Source organism: Dermochelys coriacea, chromosome 9 (genome assembly GCF_009764565.3).
Source record: "Dermochelys coriacea isolate rDerCor1 chromosome 9, rDerCor1.pri.v4, whole genome shotgun sequence".
Lineage (NCBI taxonomy): Eukaryota > Metazoa > Chordata > Testudines > Dermochelyidae > Dermochelys > Dermochelys coriacea.
In genome coordinates, this window is record NC_050076.1 from 93,895,896 (window position 1) to 93,906,939 (window position 11,044).

Genomic DNA, 11,044 nt, shown 5'->3' on the forward strand with positions numbered 1-11,044 from the left:
CATTATCTGTCATGGATCTTCCTTTAACTGCAGGCCCACACTGTCATCTATAAGGTGCTTAAGAACATAAGAATGGCCATAGTGGATCAGACCAATGGCCCATGTAGCCCAGTATCCCGTCTTCTGACAGTGGCCAGTGCCAGATGCTTCAGAGGGAGTTAACAGAACAGGGCAATTTACAGAGTGATCCATCCCCAGTTGTCCAGTTCCAGATTCTAGCAGTTAAAGGTTTAAGGACACTCAGTACATGGGGTTGCATACCTGACCATCTTGGCTAATGGATCTATCCTCCATGAACTTACTCTTTTTGAACCCAGTTATACTTCTGGCTTTCACAACATCCTCTGGAAATTAGTTGCACAGGTTCACTGTGTGTTGTGTGAAGTAGTACTCCCTTATGTTTGTTTTAAAAGTGCTGCTTATTAATTTTATTGGGAGATTCCAATTCATATGTTATGTGAAGGAGTAAATAACACTTTCTTACTCACTTTCTCCACACCATTCATGATTTTCTAGTCCTCTATCATATCCTTCTTTAGTAGTCTCTTTTTCAGTTCCAGTATTTTTAATTTTTCCTCATATGGAAGCTGTTCCATATCCTTTATAATTTTTGTTGCCCTTTTCTGTTCTTTTTCCAATTCTAATAAATCTTTTTTTGAGATGGGGCTACCAGAACTGCATGCAATATTCAAGATGTGGGCAGACTATAGATTTATATAGTGGCATTATAATATTTTCTGTCTTATTATCTATACCTTTCCTAATAGCTCATAACATTCTTTTTTGACTGCTGCTGCACATTGAGCAGATGTGTTCAGAGAACTGACACAATGAGTCCATGGCCTCTTTCTTGAGTGGTTACAGCTAATTTAGACCCCATCATTTTGTATCTATAGTTGGGATTAAGTTTTCCAGTGTGCATTACTTTGCATTTATCAACAATGAACTTCACCCGCTGTTTTCTTGCTCAGTCACCTAGTTTTGTTAGATCCCTTTGTAACTCTACTTTGGAGTTAACTAACTTGAATAATTTTGTATCATCTGCAAATTTTACCACCTCACTGTTTACCCCTTTTTACATATGTTGACTAGCACTGGTCCCAGTAGAGACCTCTGGGGGACACCACTATTTACCTCGCTCCATTCTGAAAACTGACCATTTATTCTTATCCTTTGTTTTCCACCTTTTACCAATTATTGATCCATGAGAGGACCTTCCCTCTTATCCCAAGACTCCTTACTTTACTTAAGAGCCTTTGGTGTGGGACCTTGTCAAAGGTTTTCTGAAAGTCCAAGAACCCTATACGTACAGGATCACCAATGCCCACATTTGTTGACCCTCTCAAAGAATTCTAATAGATTGGTGAGACATGATTTCCCTTTACAAAAAAAAATTTGCATGGTGTTGAAGTTAGGCTTACCAGCCTGTAATTGCCAGGATCGCCTCTGGAGCCTTTTTAAAAAATTGGCATCACATTAGCACTTTGACAGTCATCTGGTTGATTTAAGTTACATACCACAGATAGTAATTCTGCAATTTCATATTAGAGTTCTTTCAGAACTCTTGGGTGAATAATATATGGTCCTGGTGACTTTGATCTCAGAGTGATGAGTGCAGCAAGCAGGCCCACACTCTGTAGCTTCCTTTTCTCCAGTGAGGAGGGGTCACTGAATATTTTCTGATCTGACAAATCCTGTTCCCACTGAAGTCAATGGCAAAACTTGTATTGGCTTCAATGAGGCCAGCATGTGGCCTATATGTCTCTACAAATGTGGACAGGAATAAGGAAACTTGTGACACAAAGGCTTCAGTGCTAACAGAAAAGAATGACCTGTTTGCAGAAGAGGAGGCAATGGTAGCGTTATATCACCTGCCCATCCAAACGAATCATAATTTGGCACCAAAGCCTTATTGAAAACAGCCCGTGAACTGGGGAAGTGGGAACAATGCCATCCAAACAGATGGGCCAGGGTTTAGGTAGCCAACAAACCACGTATGTGCATCAAGAGAGGGTCTTAAGGGCAGGATTCCCAGCTGGGAATATTCACATGGCTGCCTGTCCTTTCGACAAGGAAAGAATCCAGTTACTAATCCAGCTCTAGTCTGGATTAGCTTCCAAGGATAAAAAACAGCTTGCATGACCACTTTGGACTGGGGAGAATGGTATGTGAGGAACAGAAAGAGGCATTTCCCTGACTCCTATTTTGTCTCTCTCTGGAAGGCCCTTCCCTTGAAAACTTCTGCACCCTGGCTAGCTTTCAATTGGACAGGCAATAAGGGAGCAGATCATCTGGGGGTGGGGAGGAAGAGTTTCTATGCCTTTAAGGGACAACAGTTTGAGTAAAGCTTATTATTATTTAAACAGCAACTAAAATTGTCACCAATAATTCTCTCTCTTTTATTTATTTCTTTTTTCATTGTGTGGCTGCTTGGTTTATGGAATGTTTTGACTGATTCATCGTTTGGAATGTACTACAGGGATCATGACTTTGGTAATGGTTTTTCTGGGATCCTCACAGCAACCTACAAGCTGGGAGAATGGTGGTAGGGTTGGGAAATATGTGCTTACAAAAAGTTCACAAGTCAAGAGTCATTCAAAGTGAATCCGAACGTTCTGTGGTGAAACTCTGCCCTAATTTACACTCCTAGTAAACCCCAGGATAGTCAAGGTTACTTGGGGGTAAATCAGTGCAGAATCTGGAAATATGGGTTCAATTCAGAAAGGCTTACTTACATTTAATTTGGTTTTTAGGTCATCTGTCACCCCAGTGAAAAGAATATAGTAAATAACATTTGCACATTTATCTCATTATACACAATACAAAATCCCCAACCAGGGCCACTTACACTGATATAATACTATTTCACATTTACACAGCACAGTACTCTTCATCTTCATAAGCATGAACTAACCGATCCTCATCTCACCTCTGTGAGGTAAAGTAGTAGTATTATTCCCCTATTACATACACAGAAACTGAGGCACAAACAGGTTAAGTGATTTGTCCTTAGTGATTGAAAGAGATGGCGGTAGAACCAGAACTAGAACTAAGGAATTTGTGGCTCCCTGGTTTATGATCAGACCACTAAATTCAAACATTTTTCATAGATTCATAGCTTTTAAGGCCAGAAGGAACAATTATGGTCTGATCTTCTACATAATACAGGCCACAGAAAATATTCAAAAAAGGAGCAGTTACTGTAAAAGGTTAAAACATCCAGAGTTTGGCTGACAGTGAAATTCACAAGAGTTAGAGCGATGGGCTGGCTGCGTAGGAGAGGATGGCTGTGCAGGGGAACAGGCAGTCCGGAAGGGAGAAAGTGTTTGCACAGGGCTGCTGATATATCCTCATCCTTTCCCAAGTTCATGGAACATAAACCTTGTAGCTAGGCTCAGTCTGAGTGGGTTTGAGCTTTGATGCACATGTTTCACACACCTCTAACATTAATACTGGGTGCCCTCAAGAGACACTGCTGCAGCTGCAGTCAGCAGAAACAGCAGCTGAGCTGAAGTTCCATAGTTATAAAAGGGAAGGGGCTGCAAGAATAGAGCTCACCGTTAGGTCCTGAGTCTACGGAATTCACTTCCTGCTTTGGTCAGTAATAGCCAGAATTTGTCAACCCTCAGACCAATTGCAAAACCAGTCTTTTCTTCCTGGCCTGCAGGGAGTTAGTAGAAGAGTGATTTGGGGGACTCTAGGAATTGGTACTGTATGAACCCTCATTCATGCGAAGAGTCAAGCTTAGTCGTTCAAGCTATATACTAACTGCAATCTTTTCCCCTGACAGGCACCATTTGTCCAATACAACAATACTTCACCTTTATGCCTCAGCAGTAATTCAGCATTTGGGTTTGTGCAGCACACATTTCCATACCCTGATGGCTAATTATTATTCACTGTGAAGCAAATACTCACCAGCAAATACTCTCACACACACCACACAACAGAACCACTAACCCAGGGGGAACCTATCCTTGCAACAAAGCCCGTTGACAACTGTGTCCACATATCTATTCAGGGGACACCATCATAGGGCCTAATCACATCAGCCACACTATCAGAGGCTCGTTCACCTGCACATTTACCAATGTGATATATGCCATCATGTGCCAGCAATGCCCCTCTGCCATGTACATTGGCCAAACCGGACAGTCTCTACGTAAAACAATAAATGAACACAAATCAGACGTCAAGAATTATAACATTCAAAAACCAGTTGGAGAACACTTCAGTCTCTCTGGTCACTCGATTACAGACCTAAAAGAGGCAATTCTTCAACAAAAAAACTTCAAAAACAGACTGCAACAAGAGACTTCTGAATTGGAATTAATTTGCAAACTGGACACCATTACATTAGGCTTGAATAAAGACTGGGAGTGGATGTGTCATTACACAACATAAAACTATTTCCCCATGTTTATTTCTCCCCATTACTGTTCCTCACATGTTCTTGTCAACTGCTGGAAATGGCCCATCTTGATTATCACTACAAAAGGTTTTTTTTCTCTCCTGCTGGTAATAGCTCACCTTACCTGATCACTCTCGTTACAGTGTGTATGGTAACACCCATTGTTTCATGTTCTCTGTATATATAAAATCGCCGCACTGTATTTTCCACTGTATGCATCCGATGAAGTAAGCTGTAACTCACGAAAGCTTATGCTTAAATAAATTAGTTAGTCTCTAAGGTGCCACAAGTACTCCTTTTCTTCTTTCAGAGAAAGAATGTTTCTTTTAGCACAACTAGAATTTTTCATCAGTGCCAACCTACTTTACAGAACTTGTCTTCTAACCAAAATATTAAGCAAGAAATATAAATAGAATGCCAGCTCCCTCATACAAGTATGATCCCACTCTCTTTAAACATGCATTTGATGGAGCAGGAAAAAGTAGCATGTTTTTGGATTTGCCTTTTCACCTACTGTACTGCATACAGAACACAACATGTTCGGCAGCCCACCAAAAACAAGAAAAGCATGTTATGTTGTATCTCATTTCTATGTAAAATTAATGAAAATAATAAAGACAATGCACTTCCCATACATAATGAATACCCATGCCAAACTACACCAACCTTTTCAGACTCCTCCTCTAGAGGGCTTTTTAAATGAGGTCAACAGCACACATAGTTTTTCATCTGAGAGCAAACAGCACAAAATAACAGAGCCTGTCCATGGTGGCAAAGGACAGTAACAAGTCTTTCTTTATTCTGATGATGAAAAACAACATAGAATACTAGATACTGCCCCTGTGTTTGCATCAGATATAGATTTCACAGACAGAGCAGGTTATAGAGAGGAGACAGGACCGTGAGCAGAGATACACCGTCCCCATTAACAATGCTGAAAGATCAATGCTAGCTAAGCATCAGAATGACAACCCCATATGTCAGATTCAGTAGGACCAAGAGCATGTGCCTTCCTAGAAACATCATCATTCCAGAGAGGAGACTGAAGGAATCAGGTGAAATGCTCAGATCCCCACCCCCAGAAGCCACTATCCGAGAGTCCCATCTTAACAATAAGAGGCACCAGCAAGACTCTTGCGATGGGAATGGGAGGAAGCTGCTCCAGTCCTGTGGTCCTATGAAATGGAACTATCTGAACAGCTGGTGCTTTGTTTTCCAGGTGGATGCAGATCAGATCAGCACAGCTTCTCATTTAAATATTGTACACTTTTTTCCTAGTCCACACAGTTTCATGGCTCTGAGGTGGAAAGCGCACTGTGGAAGCAATACAGAGCCCAGCAAATGCATCCAGCATTGCAGGGGTAGTTGTTCCAGAGGTTAAAACAGGAATGGCTGCTGTCTATTTTGATACTTTAATAAAAGTGCTTTCTTGTATAGGAAGGAGTGATCTCCTTGCTGAGAGAGTGTTTGTAGTGTAGCATCTTGGTGGCTTCCTGAAGCAACAGCATCCACTGCTTAATCTTTCAATAAATCCCCCATTCCTCTTTATGCCCAGGAAGGTGTGGTACTTCAACCTCATTTCTGAGATTCTATGTGAAGTAATACATATGGAAGCCTGCTTCAGGTTCCTCTGGATTTATGACAGAGTACCTCTCCCTATATTATCATGTATCCACAACAAACATACCCCAACACAGGCCGTTTCATAGCCTCTCTTTGGGACACTTCCTAGTCTCTTGTTTACTGAGTCTTTAACTGCAATATCTCTCTGCACGGAGGAAACGGGCTTTATGACCAGAGAAGAGATCTCAGAGTCGACCTTGGGGATAGAGCAAAATGTATCCCTCTTAGCTTTGGGGATCTTTTATAACTTGTGGCAAATTTTGTTACAGTTTTTTTTTTAACAGGGATTAAGCTATTCAGAATCAATAATCTGCACCAGTGTTTCTGGGATTGCCAAGACAATATCCCTTTTATATTTTGCTCCATTTAAAAGGGTTTCTTTTAGCTATTAGTATTGTTTATTTTTTAAATGGATGGGGAATTGAGGAAAATTCAGATGATGTGACTTTACAAAGGTGCCATGGGAAGCCTGTGGCAGAGGCAGGTCTCTTCTGCTAATCTGATTGAGCACGGGTCCCTTGAGCATCAATCCAATAATTTAACAAAGGAATAATCTTTCCCCTTCTTAAATTATCTACTCCCTGATCATCCTTGGTAGTCTGGATTTATTAATTTTAACAATGAATTACCAGTTAACAATAGGTTATCAGCATCAAATTTTAAAAAAATCTTACTGCCAGTGCGCAAATCAGTCTCTTCTTCCCCTCCTCCTTCCATAAGAATACATCTTGGTGAATGACATTCTCTTCTCTTTATTGCATTACTGAATAGGCAAGTCAGACCAACAAGCTGTTGACAGACATATTTTCAAACACAGGTGTAGTTGGTATGCCTGCAAAAATGATGGGCACCCACAAATTCCCACATTGTCTCGAGCCATTTCTCAGTTGGCCCTGGAAAGAGATTTGTCTCCACTTGGAATGAAGTGAAAAAAATGAGACAAGTAACTCTTGCTCCTGTAACTCAGAGTCCTACGGAGCCTCCTGAAGAGCTAAGTCTGTAATATCCCAGTCAGATTCTGTTTCAACTATTCATTGGCTGTGTTTGTTTGAAATCTGTGGGAGGGAGAACATAGCCTAAGCTTGGGAGGGTGACATTTTAATTTAAGTCACGAGAAAAACAAATAAATACCAACAGCATGAAAGGGTTTTTTCCTGCACCCCAAACCTCTGTGCATCGTGTCCGTTTAGTTGCATTGACCTCAGGTCTTTCACAGTCACTAATATAGATGATGATGGGAAATACTATTTACCATTCACAAGTTCAACCTAAAATTGAGTTTTAAACTCAATACATTACAGTATTCTCCAATTACTTCTGCTGCTGTCCATATGCATCATTCAGAAATGGTGATTCAGCTTCCTTCTACAGATCTGTTAAAATGAAAAATAGTTCCTGCTGAACATGCTGAAGTAATGTTTATCCACACTGGCACATCTTAAGGAAATGTATTTGTATGGTAAATTTTAGCACATTTAAATCGTTCATTAAAAACATACCTACACTATACAAGAGCAATAAAATATTACAAGGGACTACAAAAAAATGACAATTTTCCTCTCATGCGTACATCAGTATTTCCTTAAATGCAAGATGCCACAAAGAGTTAAGATACTTGATTTTGTCATTTATTATATACATTTGTTATTTATTACACAAGCCACTGTAGACTCGGATACTCTGGTGATCCATCTAGTAAAAATAATTAGGATAGACAGGCAGAAAAACAAGGCCCTGGCAGGAAAAAAAGCCTCCTGGGGAAGAGGTTTTGACTATGCAAAGTGACCGCATCATCAGTTGCTCTGGCTAGGATTTAGGAATCTAGTGCAGTCCAAAAACTGGTCAGGAACCTGCTGGGAAAGAGGTATGGCTAGGGTAGCTAGGTTATCACTGCTCTCTGAGGGATCAGGCTCTCTGAGGGATCTTAAACTATAGTAATTTAAGTTTCGATTACCTTGCTCTTCTATTTGTGAAATGCATTAGGCCGCTGCCTTTCTCTGAGGCCCACATGCAGCTCCCTCACCCCACCTTTTTTTAAGGGACAGGAAAGTATTTGATGGGTGAGTTCTTTCTAGCAATAATTAATTATATTTGGAGCCAGAGAGGTACATGTATTCTCTAAGATCATATGGTGTAGTGCTATGTTGTATAATTATATGAGAGATATTTCTTTGCGTTTCTTTTGCATTCAACTGAGAAGCTGCTAATATCCTTGGGTTTTTTTCATCTGTACTGATTTTGCTGTAAGAGCAGACTGCCATATGTTCTTCCTTTCAGTTGACTGTAAAATGATGAGCCAAATTCTACTCTCAAGTACACTGGTGCATCAGTAAACAAATTTTGACACTAGATTCATATTTACCTTTTATTAAATTGCTTTTCAATGGTATTTGAATATGAGAGCCAGGTAACTCTTAAATTTTGCATGGGCATATTAGACCTTTGCATGGGCACTTATTAGAGCAATAGGGGAAAGCAATGGGAGCCTGGAGCTCTTGCAGCTGTTTTTGATAAAAAGATGTGATATCTGCTGACTCACATGTGAATTTGTTCTGGGCAGGAGTTCTTGCACCTATCTCACTCTCTGCTGTGTACCACGGTGACAGTCCCTACTCAATAAATCATTAATAGGAAGCTCATCCTGATTTGGAACTGTGGAATAAACACTACTGTTTCTTAGACTGGTCTGGAAGATTATGCTTTAATATTTGTATATTTGTTGAAATCAGTGGACAGATTCCTGTTGACTTAATGCTGAGGCCAACCATCCACCTTCAGGATGCCTATACTTTTCTCAGACTGCTCAGCGTGTGTAACAGGGTGATATAACAACACCTAAAGTACCATGAGCAGGATATTTTATAGTGTGAAAAGAAAATCTCCCAGAGAGAGACACACACAGACACACACACACACACGCAGCTTAATCTGAGAATTTTCTGCTCTGGGGAACTGCAAATGGGCAACATGGATGCTAAGATCTGGAGGAAGGGGGCAGGTGTCAGGCTAAATAAAGAAATGTGAGTGCATGCACAGACCACACTCCCTTTCATATCCACGGGGAAGCAGAATGTGGAGGGAATTAATGAGTACATTTGACACCAGGGAACAAAATTACAGCATAAACATCACAGTAAACAACAAAGCCCCAGAGTTAGGTATTAATTTGTTATGGAATAGGCCACAGGTTTCTATTGTCTATGCTATGGACTGACTAGCGCTTTAGAAGATGGATACTTTGCATTAAGGGTGGAACCAGTTATATATACTAATGAATATGAATATAGAAAGAGAATAAATATGAAGAGCAGTGAGATATACTCACTTGTGGGAAGACATTGCCTCTCTGCTGCTGGATGTCTGATCAACAGCCCCAACCCTGATTCCAGGATCGTATGTTTGTGCCTGTAAATTGGACTTTGTTCATAGGAGAATTATAAGTGATGTGGCATGTGATAAAAATATCTCTCCCAGTATCATATGCTAACACCCCTTCAAGTGTATCTTCACTCCTGAGAACCTAGATATGTTTTTTCTGCATGCATGTCACTAAAAACAAACAGCATGTTCATTTGCAGCATTGCTACCAAGAACTCATAACTTGCCTCCTGCAAGGCACCTACCCTCAGATTTGCATGTTCTTCCAACTAACCCTGGATGATGAGATAGGAATATTGATTCTAATTTTATATGGAATACTATGAGACATCAGCAGCTAAATGATCTGCCTGCCAAATTTAGTATCCAAATTTTCAGAGAAGACTTGTGCATATTTTTCCTTTATAAAAATATATATATAATTGTGTGTTTGTTGGCATCCCTCAGACTGCATACATATGGAGCGAATCAGATTAGCACTAGTGATATTAGACATGTAAATCATCTACTCAATTTTTAATGTCACTAATGCTGTGCTACCAGTATTCTTCTAAAAGATGTAATACAATAGAAAATTGTTCTTATCTACCTACGACAGGATAAGATGTAACGAGCTTAAAATTGCAGCAAGGGAGATATAGGTCGGACACTAGGAAAAACTTCCAAACTGTGAGGGTGGTTAAGCACTGGAACAAATTGCCTAAGGAGGTTGTGAAATCTCCATCATTGGAGGTTTTTAAAAACAGGTTAGAGAAACTCCTGTCAGCAATGGTGTAGTAGTTAATACTTAGCTCTGCCTCAGTTCAGAGGAGTGGACTAGATGACCTATTGAAGTTCCCTTCCAGTTCTATGTTTCTATGATTTAAGCAGACACATACATTCGCAACCAAATCCCTGAATTAAATTTTATTAAAATTGAATGTCCCTGGCCCATCAGAATGCAGAGATGCTCTACTGTTACTGACCCACAACTGGACACTTATTGCTTAACTATGTAACTCCCTGCACCCCAAGTGGCAAGGGAGCATTTGATTTGCATGTTGACTATATAGTTATTGCTCAATAACTTTCTAATATGGAAATCCCAGTGCTTTGATTGGATTAAGACCATTATTAGTCAGAATGTAAGAGACTGAATCATTATTGTAAGGTTATTTCAAATGGTTATGTAAATATCTGTACTCTGACTGCCATAACTCCTTCTACACTGATTGGCTACTGCTGACAGACTATTCATATGGTCACAACACACATGGCCACATTATCTAGTGACCCACCTTTCACAATGACACCCTTCCAAATCTTTATTAAAAAAAGATATATACTCAGTGGGAGCTAACCCCTCTTCAGGGGGCTAGGAGGAGCAAGGTGAAGATACTGAGAAGACATGAATTACAGGGGAACAGGTCAGAAGTTGAGGTGGCCATTTTGTTGTTGGCATATTGGTGTTCTAAATGTAGTAGCCAATCAGAATAGAGAGATTTACAATATCCATTCACAGGTCAGGGAGAGAGGAGGGACTGTGCATTTCAGAATGATAATGATAACCTGAGGTTGCTTCCTGATAACTAGGTAATAAACATATCCTGGACTAATGAAGTCTTTAGTCTCAAACACTGTTTAGTCCAGAAC